The sequence below is a fragment of the Bactrocera tryoni genome, unplaced genomic scaffold (assembly GCF_016617805.1).
Source record: "Bactrocera tryoni isolate S06 unplaced genomic scaffold, CSIRO_BtryS06_freeze2 scaffold_7, whole genome shotgun sequence".
Classification (NCBI taxonomy): Eukaryota; Metazoa; Arthropoda; class Insecta; order Diptera; family Tephritidae; genus Bactrocera; species Bactrocera tryoni.
The window spans coordinates 8,714,864-8,729,548 of NW_024396366.1; the positions used below are offsets into that span (position 1 = coordinate 8,714,864).

Below are 14,685 nucleotides of genomic sequence, written 5' to 3' on the forward strand. Positions count from 1 at the left end.
TAAAATTCTTAACAATTCCAAGTTTAATATGCAGTGGAGGCAGCAATATCTTCTCCTTCGGCACTAGAGGCTCACGAATAATATTGGCCGTTTGTAACCTGCTGTGCTCTCTGAGTTTCCATCCGTGGCATGCATATTGGTCACCGGAAAGTCGTGTGTCCCAATCGCACAAAAAGCACATATATTTTATATAGCCGCTTTGAAGACCGCAAAGCATTAAAAAAGGAAAAAATTTAAAGAGTCATAAAAAAAAACTGACACATACGAACGCCAAACCCTTTGATGGTTTTACTATACTGACCTAGTACCATCACCCTGACTTGGAATTTCTCACCCCCCAGATTAGCTGTTGTACTGTGTAGGAGAAGATCGCGAACGGAATAATTGTGGGGATCTGAATATCGCATTCGGTGGAACGATATACAGTTCATAAGATATACGACGACATTGACATAATTCAGCGAATTAAAAGACAGCTGCTGCGCTGGCTAGGTCATGAAGTACGTATGGATGGGAAGGGGGAAGTAGACGAAGAGGAATACCTCCACTCTGTTGAAAAGTCCAGGTGGAGAAGTACCTGGCTTCGCTTGGAATTTCCAATTGGCGCCACGTTGCGAAAATAAGAACCGACTGGCGTGCTGTTGTTAACTCGGCTACAATCGCGTAAGCGGTGTCTACTCCAATAAAGAAGAAGAAAATATCCCGTTAAGCGATGTCAAGCTCGAAATATTTAATATACTATATACAGTTGTCTACAAAATATTAAGAGGGCAACAAAAATGTATTTTGCTGCATATTTCTATAAAACATGTAAGCAACGAGATACAATTACGGGTACTGGCACTAAACTAAAAGACGATTTATTATTTTGAAGATCGTTATTCGCGTTCAGCTTTGCTAGTTGTCAGAGAAACTTGTTACAGCATTCTACAAAACAAAGGAGTGTTAAACCGTTCCTTTCTATAGTAATATTTAACCTAAAAATATAATCTATTTTCTTTATTTCTTTTAGTTCATTTACAAAAGATGTCAATAAGGTCACACCGATTATTTGACAGACTGCAACCCTTTAGTTGCTGTCAAATAAATAGATTTGAACAATAAGTTTAATATTGATATAAAACTATTTTTGCACTATATAATGTAAAAAAAAGTACAAAAGATTTAATGACGTGTTAGTGAAAATAAAAATGAAAAATATAAGTGTAAATTAATTTATAATCCAAAAAAAATAGTGAATTGAATTAGTGGTAATTTTCAACTTTAATTTATCTCATTTTGTACTTGTAGTTATTTTTACCCCAGTGGTTTCGTAAAATGTTGCATTGATTGTTCCAACATGTTGAAAGCGATCACTAATGCACATCCGTTTAATTTGTCGTTCTTAACGAGGTTTTACTGTTTTCGGACGTCCACTGCCCTTTTTCGAGCTAATCAAATAAATACGTATAATTTTTATTATAAGCGCATGTTCCAATCCCTTATGCCCATTACACGAGCTATTTGCTTTGGATAATTTATTTTATATGAAGCTACGATTTCTGCTTTCTTTTTTTTTGACACCACCATGTTCAACTTTACTTGTTTTCATAACTTATTCAAACAGAAAAAAGAAAAAACCGCAAATTCTGTAATAAACACGTGCGGACGCTAACGGTTTTAAAAATAAAGGTAAAATAATGTAGTCACATGACAAAACAGCTAAATAAGACAAATTGTGAATTTTGAGCAAATAGTGACAGTTCAAAAAGAAAAATTAGAAAATTTCCAACTGCGTGGAATTTTGTTTCGCCGAGTCTATATTCTTGATCTGGAGAACCTCCACTATCCGACCATACCCATCTCATTTCCGTAAGCCTGGGACGGTATTCTACAGTTTTCCAAAACGTTAATTTACGAGCAAAAAAACTATTTAGGACTTGAGGAAGCCATTGAATTAATAATTGGTGTTTAAATTGAAGATGGAGAGTATGATTTAGTTTGTGTAATATGATGCAAAGAACTCACGCCAATGGGGTGTCTTTCATGAAAATGTATTTATAAAATATTTCGGACATCATCTAGCTAAACAATTTATTATGGGGAAACCAGTGCGATTTGGATATCGTAATTACACTGCCACTAGCTCTGACAGCTATTGTTATACTTTCGATGTGTATTGCGATAAATATACAGAGCTTTCTACTGATCCGCTAGGTGCAAGGGTGGTTAAGTCTCTGCTGGAGAAAATACCTATTATCCCCAGAGAGGTGTGTAGTTTGACAACTTTTTTTTACCAATTACCAATTGCTGCATGATTTGCGGCGCTTAGAAAATAGAACAAAAAAATGTCCACTTACGGTTGTAAAAATAATGAAGAAAAGAGTGAGAGCAGATTTTGAAAACCGTTTTGATACCAGGAATGAAATTGCATTTGTCTGCTGGAAAGACAATAATGTTGTTACCATTGGTTTAATTTTGTATTTGAAGGGGTGGTGTAACATTAAAAAGCAAAAAATTGACTTCAATATATAGAAAATGTTGTTGAATTATTACAAGAGTATGGGCGGCGTCGATCAAATGGACCGGCCAAATAGCCTACACCGGGCATATTTACTTATATACTGGACATGGCGAATTCTAATGCTTGAAGGCTTCATGTTTTGATAAATAACGCTGAAAATGTTACTAGAATGGATCAACTAACATTCAGACGTATGATTACACGAACATATGTATCTACGATTATCAGAAATATTAAGATTTGAGCACGAAAATGAAGGTCACAATTTACAGCGTTTTCGAGCCCATTACGGTGCGTTATTTGTCATAACAAATATGTTTGAAAACGTTATGCATTGAACGACATTGCCTTGCAGAATTTCACCACTAATCCGCCTATTGTACACAATTGTGTACACCCCTATAACTCAACAAGCACATAAAAAATTGTTTTTTTTTTTTAGTAAAGTTTATATTACACTAGTTATGACATAATAAATAGCTCCTAAAAATAATTGGCATGTGTAGTTTGGGTTTGGGAGTTAATGGGTTAATAGTGACGCTCCTCAAAAAGTACAGCTCCTAAAAAAGAAACACGTAGACAATTTGCAAAAAGGCTTGTCTCCTGGCCATTGGCGAAATATGTATGTTGTGGCCATAAAAAACCAAAAATATATTAGTTAGTGGTAAGGCATCCCTTCAACGCGGAACATAATCTCTAATTTGTGAGGCAACGATGCCAGTAAATATTTAGACAAATAGGTTTTCGCACGAAATTTAAATTAAAAGGTCTTACCTCCTTTTGCTCACAGTAGTACTCTCATTTTTATGTGGAACTAGTTTTTTAGTTTATTTAACATTAACATTATGTAAAATTTTATTTATGTACGTTCAATTTAAATATATGTATAAACCATGAGAATATTAATACATCAGTAGTGAATGTGTTGTCCAAAAATTTTCACACCTATTTTTTGACAGATACTTTACTAATGTTAAAGAGAACCTCAAAGCATGTAGTAAATAGTAAACACCTACTTTGAAAGCCTAAAAAAGTTGATTTTTGGGAATTAAAAAAAAAACTACTGTCTGGATTATTTTGAAAATGTCAGGGTATATTTATACATGTTTCAAGAATCAACAGTGAAATTTGAATCGAAAAAAAATATAATAAATATTTTAGAGTTATTCGAAATCTCCGGCGGCGCTTGGTGGAGGTACTCCACCGCTGCAGTGATTCCGGATTAAACTTGAAGATATTCTTTATACAATGACCAACGTAAAAAATCGAATTCAACCCTGAATTAGATTTTTGAACAGAACATGATGATGATTCAAGATAATCGGATTATTTGTCTTCGGGTTATCACTGCAGTATTTTCGAAATATGTTGTTTAGAGAAAACCCATTTGAGATATTGATTTGAAATTTTACTACTTTATTTTCAAAGGTATAAACTACCAAAAAAATCAATTAATTCATTGACGTAGTTATAAGAGTACTGTATATTTAATTTTACGCTCCCATGCTGTTGTTTCTACGCTATTACAATATTTCAGTCTAATAAATATTTTCTCTAATAAACCTCTAAATTCTTCATTAAAATTTGTAAAAAAAAATATTTTTTTTGTCAATTCCAATAACGAACATATTTTAATGCATTTATTTTAAAATCAGTAACTTTTTTCTATAAACACAACAAAATATAACAACAAAAACATAAATTCCATTGATTTAACGTCAATAAAATTTTGGTGCAAAAACGAAAAGGAATTCAAATATGATTTATACAAAAAAGATAATATAATTTAACTTTGTGGGCCCTCCTTTAGCTTTAATTATTGCTTGTAAACGGCGATGCATGCTTTTTACTGGCACATTAGTCTCAGACTTTGTAATTTTGGCCCATTCAATTCCTATAGCGGCTTTTAAGATATCCTTGGGCGAAATATTGCGTTCTCAAATCTTTTTTTCTATCAAATCCCATATGTGCTCTATAGGATTAATGTCGGGTGATTGTGGTGGCGTTTGGAGTTGCTTGCAGTTATATAGAAGGCATTCACGGACTAGATACGACGTGTGTTTAGGGTCGTTAACTTGTTGAAAAAGAAATTGGCTGCTGTCAAGACCCAGTATTTTCACGCCTTGGACGCAAATTTTTCTTCAGAATATCCAGATAGATATATTTGTTCATTTTATGTTATAAACTCTAAATTACCCACGCCAGATGCAGCCATACACCTCCATACCATGATGTTTACCCCACCATGTTTCACTGTTAGAGTAAGAGCCCGTGACATCCAGACCTTCGTCATTTTATAAAAGCTGAAAGTTTGTTGAAGTATGCTTTGAACATAGGTAAGAACGATGGCAAAATGTGAAATTCGAGTCATCGTGGCTTTGGGAGGTAGCGGGTGGGACAGGTGCCTAAAATAACAGCCAACTTTCGTTATTTTACAAAGCATAATTTTTTAATACATATGCTATTCGGAATAACATTACAAACCATCTTATTCATTGCCAGACACTTTTTATGGTGGCAATCCCTTGCCAGACACCCTAAAACTTTAATAAATTTTAATTCTACTTTCGTTATAGTATAAAAGTTAAAATTTATATACAGGGTTACCCACTCGAAGTGTTACCTATTCAAACGACTATAATTTTTTAGTTTGATAATATTTTTATTGATTCCAATGACAAAAATGTATGAAAATAATCAAAAATTTAGAATCCATTCACTTTAGCTCGATATGGCCACCTTTTGCCTGACTATGGCCCTCAAACGGTCAAAAAACGAGTTGCATGCTGCACGAATGTGAGCTTGTGGTATTTTGGCCCATTCACGTACAATCGCTTTCTTGAGCGCATCCATACTGGTGTATTTTTTAGTCCGCACCTTGCTCTCTAAAATGGACCAGATGGAAAAGTCCATCGGATTTGCGTCTGGTGAATTCGAAAGCCATTGTGTCGACGAAATGAAGCGTGGAACATGATTTTTTAACCACTCTTGGTTAATTCTCGCTTTATGTGACGGCGCCGAGTCTTGTTGGAACGTCCATTCTTTCCGGCCGAAGTGTTTACGTGCCCACGGCTCTAAAGCACCTTCCAAAATATTTTCACGATAATAAGTCGCATTTACTTTGACACCAGGCTCGATGAAAACGACTGGAGAGCGCCCATCAGCGGTCACGGCAGCCCATACCATCACTTGCGATGGGAAATTCCTTCGGGTGGCCATTCGTAGGCTTAAATTCTCGTACGTGCGTTCGGTCAAGTAAACACGGTCATTTTGAGAGTTTATGAATTGCTCAATAGGGAAATTCTTCTCATCAGAAAACACAATGTTCGGAAATTCGCCACGTTCGTGCAAGTGTAACAACTCCTTCGCTCTTTCGAGTCTAACTTTTTTGCTGCGGTGTAAGATTGTGTCCTTTTTGGAACTTGTAAGGCTTGACCTTTAGCTCATTTTTCAACAGTCGTTGCATTGAACTTTGCGAAATTTTCAGCTCTTTAGCCATTTGATTGCCACTTCGACGTGGATTTCGTTCAAGTCGAGCCTTCACTTTTCGAATCATCTCAGGTGATGTTGCTGTTTTCTTATGACCACCTCCATGGCGTTTTGCGATGCTGCCAGTATCATTGTAACGATTTATAGTGCGATACACAAACATTTTGTTCACTTCGAGATGTTTTAGCTGACGAACAATTGCTGCTTGTGATTTTCCAGCCAAATATAAAGCAATCACACTATTACGTTTAAATTCCATCACGTATAACTTTTTTTTCACACGACACAGACTAAAATGTTTTTGTACGCTTGTAAACAATGGAATGATTTGTTATTGGTGTAAATTTAAGCGCGCTGTCATTAATAGTGTGGTAGTTATAGCAGTTTGAATTTGGTAACACTTCGAGTGGGTAACCCTGTATGTTATTTGGGTGACTATTAGAAGATGTTTTCTCAGTTGCCAGACAGTTCCTACCTGGCCCAGACAAACATATTGGGTCCCTATACTAAGGGTATAGGTGCGAGCGCGAGGCAATATACAATCGTATAGGTGCGAATGAGACAGCACGTTAGGAGCGATCGAATGATGTTATTGTGTAATTATTTACGACTTAATATTTAAAAAAAAGTTTAAAAATTAACCTATTTGGTAAACTACTAAATAATGGGTAAATTTAATGCGAAATTAAACTAAAAGAAGCGATTTATTTTTTTTGAAATTTACAAAATTATAAACATTCTTCATAGCATTCATCATTACTATTAATTTCGTAATTTTCTTCATACTCTTCATCATTGCTGCACCATATTTCTTCTGGTTCATTGTCAGTGTCATCTTCTTCGTTAGATTCTGTAAAAAAAAGTGAGTGTGCTTATGACCACACGACTGAAGTGAAACTTCTTTCGCTCTATCTATATGTATATATATATGAATGTGTGTGTACAAATTATACATGTATGCACATATACATATATTAATTTCCTACAAATATTTAAATTTATTTTATGTTTTCATTAGTAAATTAATATTTTTGCATAGATCTTTTATTTTTTTTCATTGTTTTATTCGTTATTTTCATTATTGGGTACATCAGTAATTACTGTGGTTGATTGTAAAACCGAGACAATAGGCTTATGATACGAGAAATACGATACATATATTACAAATTTTGACAGCTCATTTATAAGGCACAGAATTTTACGAGTTTAAGAATTTTATGAGGCATTTATGAGTTTGATGGAATACCCATATTGTAGGTCGGAATTCGCCTCGCAATTTTAACATTTTTTACAATTCTCTCACATATTCTAACCGAGAATATGAAGAGACAGAAATATATGTATTTACGGCATATGATGACATGGCATATATGCCGAAGCAGAGAATAGGCAGAGACAGAAATACACTCCCAACGAAGAATTTCGTTTATATTTATTTCATTTTGAACAGCGAAAAATGTGTACAAAACACACCTCTCGCACAGAGAACATAAACAAATTTTTTATGTTCTTGTCTCACATGCCCAAGAATATGAAGAGACATAAATATGTATGTGTAGGCATGCTCCTTATGATGCTCCCAACAACAGCATTGTGATATTTTCATGCTTCAATTTCTCTTTCAACTTGGGAATCGCAATGTATGCAAATATGTATGCTTTTGCGTTTTGCCGTCGGCAATTCAATATTGACATGTAAACATAATTATGATTTGAGTATAATTTTGTATGAATGCATGCATAGTAATATTTATAGTCAATTTTGACTTGCATATCTAATAATTTTATTTAATTTTTACATAATATACTATACTAATAAATATTTTTGTGTTATATTTAGGCTGTTCACGGTAAGGTGGTTATCGGGTTATGTGCTTATTAGATTAAAAATAACCTCTATGCTCCGTGAGCACCCTATGTTATATGGTTATTTGCTTACTTTTACACAAACAGCTGTTCATTGTTTACAATTTTAGTTCAATGAAATTCCTACTTATAAAATGCCTAAACAAAGTTTAAAAAGCAAAATAATCGATTTTAAAATAATAATTCTGCTATTCAGGAAATGGACTTTATTGAAGGTCTGTGCTTATTAAATAATCCGAATTTTAAGGGTTCAAAAAATTCTTTGTATAAAATTTGCAGACATCTTGCGCCCTGAAGAGTGTCATAATGCAATGGATGAAGTACCAGATGAACTGCTAGAGGACATAACTTTAATCATCTGTAGTAGACGGGGGGATGAACTACATGTTCCAAAATCTATTCATTGGCGAGAAAATGTTCTGTGTTGCTTTGACGATGGAAGATTTTTACAAATGCTGCGCGTCAGCAAATGACAATTCGCTCATCTCCTAGAAATATTTTCTAATGATATGCACTTTACTAATTCAAGTTTACAAATACCTGTAGATTTGCAACTCGCAATCGTATTGCTCCGATTAGGTTCATCGGGTGAAAGTGCTTCTATACGTAAAATCGCTACAACTTTTGGTGTGGGAGATGGAGGTACATTGACCAATATCACCAAAAGAGTTTTTTCGGCAATTTTGAATAAACTACCCCAATTCATTCATTGGCCTGGACCGGCAGAGCGCCGGGAACTTGTTTTCCAAACATTCTGCGAATTACCATATTGCATTGGTTACATTGACGGTAGCGAGATTAAACTGGCCGAAAAGCCGAATAAAAATCATGAGGTGTATTTTTCTCGGCAACGAATATACTCTATCAAATTGCAAGTCATATGTGACCATAAGTTACGCATATTACATGCAGAAGTGGGCAATCCCGGAAGCTTCCACGATTCTAAAGTATTTAGGAAATCTCATATTGGAAGAAACACAACTAGCTTATTTAGTGGAGAAGAGTGGATTGCAGGGGATTCTGCGTATAAGTTGACAAAACATTTAATAACACCATACCGAAGCAATTCTTCTTTAGCAGACTCTGGAAGACAAGCTAAATTCAACAAAGTACACAGCCAGTATAGTGTTAGAGTCGAAAATTGTTTCAGGATTCTTAAAGAAAAGTTTTGTAGTTTGAAACAAATGCAGATAAAAATAAAAGACCGAGATAGTCAAATATTTTTTAATAAATTGCTACTTGTCTGCTGTGTGCTGCACAACATACTCTTGGAAGAACGACATTCTTCACACTTTGAAAGGCAAAGTGTCGAAGCCCATGGATGCCAATATGATGGAGATGCTATTGTTGCACCTACCCCCGAACTAAAAAGACAAGCACTATACAATTTATTTTTTCAATAAAAATTCATATTTTTGTTTTAATAACAAGTAAGAAAAGTATTTATTTGTTTACTGGTTGTTTATTTTATTATTTTTATACTTCATTTCAATTTCTAATTTCCTTATTCTTTCATTCTGCTCCAACTCCATTTTTTTGAGTTCGAAATCGTTTTCGATCTTCTTCTTTTCATTTTCAAGTTTGTTTGCTTCAACTTGCTTCATCCAATTGAATTTTTCTGTTTCAAATTGAAGCTGTTTTTCCCGAAAGCTCATTCTTTCAGCTTCTAATGTTGCCAGTTTGTCAATGGCAGTGTTTTGATGTTTGGCCTTAATTTTTTTTACAAACGGGCTGGCCGCAGAGGAGCCAGATGCCAATAGAGATGTGTCATTTTCTTCCTCCGCTTCGGGTTCGGGCTCTTCCAAATCATGCACAACATTTTCTATAGAGTCGAGTTCCATTGCAGAGGAACTCATTACCACCACCTCAGCTTCCCTCTCCGTAGCAAAATGTCCGCTAATTGTTTGTAATGCGGACAACTTTTAAGCACTTTATCTGTAATAAAGCAAATCAATTTAATTCCAAAGTTGATATTAAAATATATATAAAATCTACCCATCACAGTCAGCTCCACATCGCCATCCTCTACTCCAGCGCCCGTGGAATTTAGCCAGTGTTCTGCCGATTTCATTTGGCTTTTTAAATAGCGAATCTTACATTTTAAGATGTTCCACGTTGCTTCAATTTTTGTCACTGCAAGCAACTTACTATAATAAATTTTCGCTGTTGGTTTCTGAAATTAAAGGAGATGTGATTAAATTAAAATACATAAATAACTAATGTGTCGAAAACTAACCTCGACGTTTCGGTGATCCTGCATATAGGACAGCACGGCTTTGATTTCGGCTTCCGTCCATTTTTTCACCTCCGTTTCTCGCCGGCGCTTTCGTATTTCTGTAGACACTAAAATTATAGTATAACTAAATGACAAAATTGTATATTTGTTTTGCACTTTATCGTTTTACTTACTTTGATGATTTTTGTTGATTTTCGTTGATTTTTGCAGATTTTTGATTAATTTTGATGCTTTTGGATGCTTTTTATTCTGATTTTAATTTGCTGATTGTAAACAAAAAACAGCTGTTAATAGCAGATTTTCTAATAAGAAAATTTAAATGGAAATGCCATTCGCTTAGTTTTATTTATTTTTTGTGCTGCCATTTAGTAAAATTGCAACGACTTTCTAACACTGGAAATAAGCAAATAACCACATAATCTGTAAACAAGGGCCTAGGTTGGTCAACTTTGGTTATTTTGTCATACCGCATTTTGTTGTTGTTCACTTAATCACATAACCACATAACCCGATAACCAGCTTAACGTGAACAGCCTAATTATATTTCTTACTAATAGATATTAAATTGATCACAACAATATATACAAGGCATTTATGAGTTTGATGGAATACCCTTATTGTAGGTCGGAATTCGCCTCGCAATTTTAACATTTTTTACAATTCTCTCACATATTCTAACCGAGAATATGAAGAGACAGAAATATATGTATTTACGGCATATGATGACATGGCATATATGCCGAAGCAGAGAATAGGCAGAGACAGAAATACACTCCCAACGAAGAATTTCGTTTATATTTATTTCATTTTGAACAGCGAAAAATGTGTACAAAACACACCTCCCGCACAGAGAACATAAACAAATTTTTTATGCATGTATGTGCATCTTCTATCATATTAATCTTATGTCTCTGCACATGCTCATATCATAATCTTATTATGTATACGCATGTGCGCATTCAGAAATTTAAATCATGATTTTATAACTTATCAATATACATAATGTATTACATGCGCGCGCATTTTCATATGAGCATTATTCCAAATGGTGGATATATAATTAGCACGTCGAAATTGTTGGAATAGCTCCGATTTACAGAGTGGCAGACTGTTCCCATCAAAATTGCGTATTTTTTTCACTGAAACGCTTCATTAACATCGCGGACCGTATAATTATTAATAAACAATTGAAGAAATGTAAGTAGTGGTGAATAAGATTTATATAAATCAAATAAAATTGTTCGAGTTTTTCCAAACTCGCCATTGAAACTTTGCTATTTGTAAATCAAGTAATTATTCAACAGTTCCTTCAGATTCTCATTTTCAATTTGGAATGATGATATTTTGCAGTTAAATATTGACACCCGCTTCTTCCACTTCGGCCACGCTCACATTTTCCTGCGAGGTTGAAGGTTGATGTTCTATAGCTAGTGAAAGCTACGAAAATCTATAGCAATGTTTGTGCAGCGCAAACGTAAAATGTAGTAGTATTGAGGCGTGCGCACCACTGCTGTAGATGCTATGTCCCTTAGTGAAGACTGTAAATAAGATGGTTGTAAAACCAGGTAAACACGATAGGTGAGAGTATGATATATACTTACTTCATTTTCTGTTTGGTATGCTGTCTCTGTTTGATGTGGTGTCACTGTTTCAACGGATTTTTTTGAACGGTTCGATTCAGAGATAAAATATTTTTTCATTAATTCTGTAAATGATTTGTAGCACTCCCTGTGATAAACACCATCCGTATATTCACTAGGCAAAATAATGTCCTTATATTTTAAATTATGTAATTTTCGTAATCTTAGAATTAATTCACATTTTTTTAAAGTCTCTTCCCAAAAAATGTTGTTTTTCCATACTTTTCTTACACACAAAACAATTTTATGCCCTTTCCGTGATTATAATGCTTTAATAAAACTTTATATATTAAAAGCGTCACCACAAATAGCCAAGTGTGTACTATACTGATACAAAATAACTATAACCCAAAATAACAAATATCTACCGCACAATAACGAGAAGCTTCGCGCGAGTTAAGGAACATATTCCTTATAATAGTAACAAACAGAATGCACCAAAACAACATTGAGTGGGAACAATTTAAATGCACCATCACTACAACAAACAATCCTAAACAAACAAGTATCAAAACAACCCTGAGTTTGAATACCACAACAACCTTATCTTAAAACAAAGCAAATGTTTTTAAGCAAATAATATATATGTAATCAAACCTAAACAAATAATACAATCTGTATTTAAACAAACTATCAACTAGTAATAAGTAAACATACTAGTTAGTAGAAATAGAAGTGAGAACCATGTAATAAGTTATAAATAAAAAGTACACATTTCGGTGCTGCTCAAAATATATTCTTTTGACTCTTTTTTACTCTATGTAAAAAATAACTCGCGCAGTGAAGACCTAACGCGCTATCTCTCTCGCACCTATACGATTGTATATTGCCTCGCGCTCGCACCTATACCCTTGGTATAGGGACCCAATATGTTTGTCTGGGCCAGGTAGGAACTGTCGAAACTGTCTGGCAACTGAGAAAACATCTTCTAATAGTCACCCAAATAACATATATAAATTTTACTTTTATACTATAACGAAAGTAGAATTAAAATTTATTAAAGCAATCCCTTGCCAGACACCCTAAAACCATAAAAAGTGTCTGGCAATGAATAAGATGGTTTGTAATGTTATTCCGAATAACATATTAAAAAATTATGCTTTATAAAATAACGAAAGTTGGCTGTTATTTTATGCACCTGTCCCACCCGCTACCTCCCAAAGCCACGATGACTCGAATTTCACATTTTGCCATCGTTCTTACCTATGTTCAAAGCATACTTCAACAAACTTTCAGCTTTTATAAAATGACGAAGGTCTGGATGTCACGGGCTCTTAGACTATGTAGGTATTAAGTTATTTTCTTGCATCTCTGCATTGGCACGCCTACACACTTTATTACTCCATCCGACCCCAAAATTTTGAATTTTGATTCGTCAATGAATACAACATTCTGATTTATCAAGATGTTCTTTAGCAAATTTTAATATTTTTTTCTTATTTGTTTTTATGGAATGGATTTCGTCACGCAGTTCGTCCGTAATAACCAGCTTTGTGCAGCACATTTCTCACAGTTTGAGGACTTACATTTTTTTGAAATTCGACGTTTATATTATTTGTAATCTTTACTGCTGAAATACGAGGATTTCGCTTGACTGCAGTGATGACATTGCGTTCTTCGCAGGGCGTTAAAACTTTAGGTCTACCGGAACTATGTTTTATATTTAGATCTCCGTTATTTGTATACTATTTGAAAATGTTATAAACACTTGAATGTCGTTTCCCCACTATTGTTCCAATTTCCCGTTGAGTTTTCTTTTCCAAATATAATTTTAATATTAATTTTCTTTCTTTGAGCGAAATTTGTAAACCGCGGCCCATTTTTTTTATTTCGACAAATAAATACGCTAAACGTTTATAGTTTTACACTTTTACACTTGGTTATGTGTAGTTTTCTGTCCAGCTTAAACAAATAACTGAAAAAAATTAACCAAACGCAACAAAAACCAAAACAACATGACACGATGAACGAAGTTTACTTAAACTATTTTGAGTACTTTTTGGCTGCTTTTTTAATTCACAGCGTCTAAGTGGCGCCACAAGACAGACAACGGCACACCTATAACTCAGTAACGTTCAGCATAATGCAGTTCTTAGAATGTACATAACGGTGTTTTTAAAACTTTTGTTGAAATTAGTTGTTTCAACGATTTTTGCTCTAAATTGTTACTGTACCTAAACTTTATTGATTCACTGTATGTGGTTCAACATCGCGCAGCTATTTTACATGTATTCTAAAAATTTTAAATGCGCCAGGAAAATAGATGCCCCTTTATTAATTCAATAACATAAATAAAATTAAGAGAATATGACAACACCATATGAGTGGTAAAGATAAATAAATTGTAAATGTAAATATTTTTTATTATGAAACTATGGCAAATTAAAAAAAAACTAAAACTTTATTTCGTCAAGGTATATATATCCGAAATTCTTTATTCGCATTGATTTAAGAATTTTCGTTGTTGTAGGGGCAGAAAACATTCCTGAAGTGATTTCGAGGCATGGTACCGAGGACCGTCAAGTCCTTGGCCGGATAAAAATTCGGGACCGTTCCGGTTACATAGAACCGACTGTCGTGAAAAGTTTTGTCTATGGTCATAGTTACTATGATTTTTATATTTATATTTATAATTGTGTTATTTTAAACTTTTCAATACAATAAAACTTTATTTATGAATCATGACTAAAACGTTATAGGCTCTATAAAAATCCACTGGGCTTAGCTAGAAGACTCAAACGATTCCCCGTTTAACTTCAGCACTGATTGCGCAACACCGGCGAGGAACTTGGCATCCAACTGGAATGAATTATCAAATTCTTTGAGTTTATTTTGAGTTATATTTTCGAATATTTAAAAAAAAATTTTTGAAATTCATAGCTTCATCAGAAATATAATTAAATGAATTTTTGTAGGTAAAATGATTTTTCCGTTAAAACAGCTGCCAGAAGA

At 34.0% G+C, this 14,685-nt stretch overlaps 1 protein-coding gene across 2 annotated transcripts in view; it reads right to left on the minus strand.

Moving 5' to 3' along the window:
* The window catches only part of LOC120781419 (prolyl endopeptidase), a 46,913-nt gene that overhangs the window by 7,717 nt on the left and 24,511 nt on the right, over positions 1 to 14,685 (minus strand). The window lies entirely within an intron of this gene.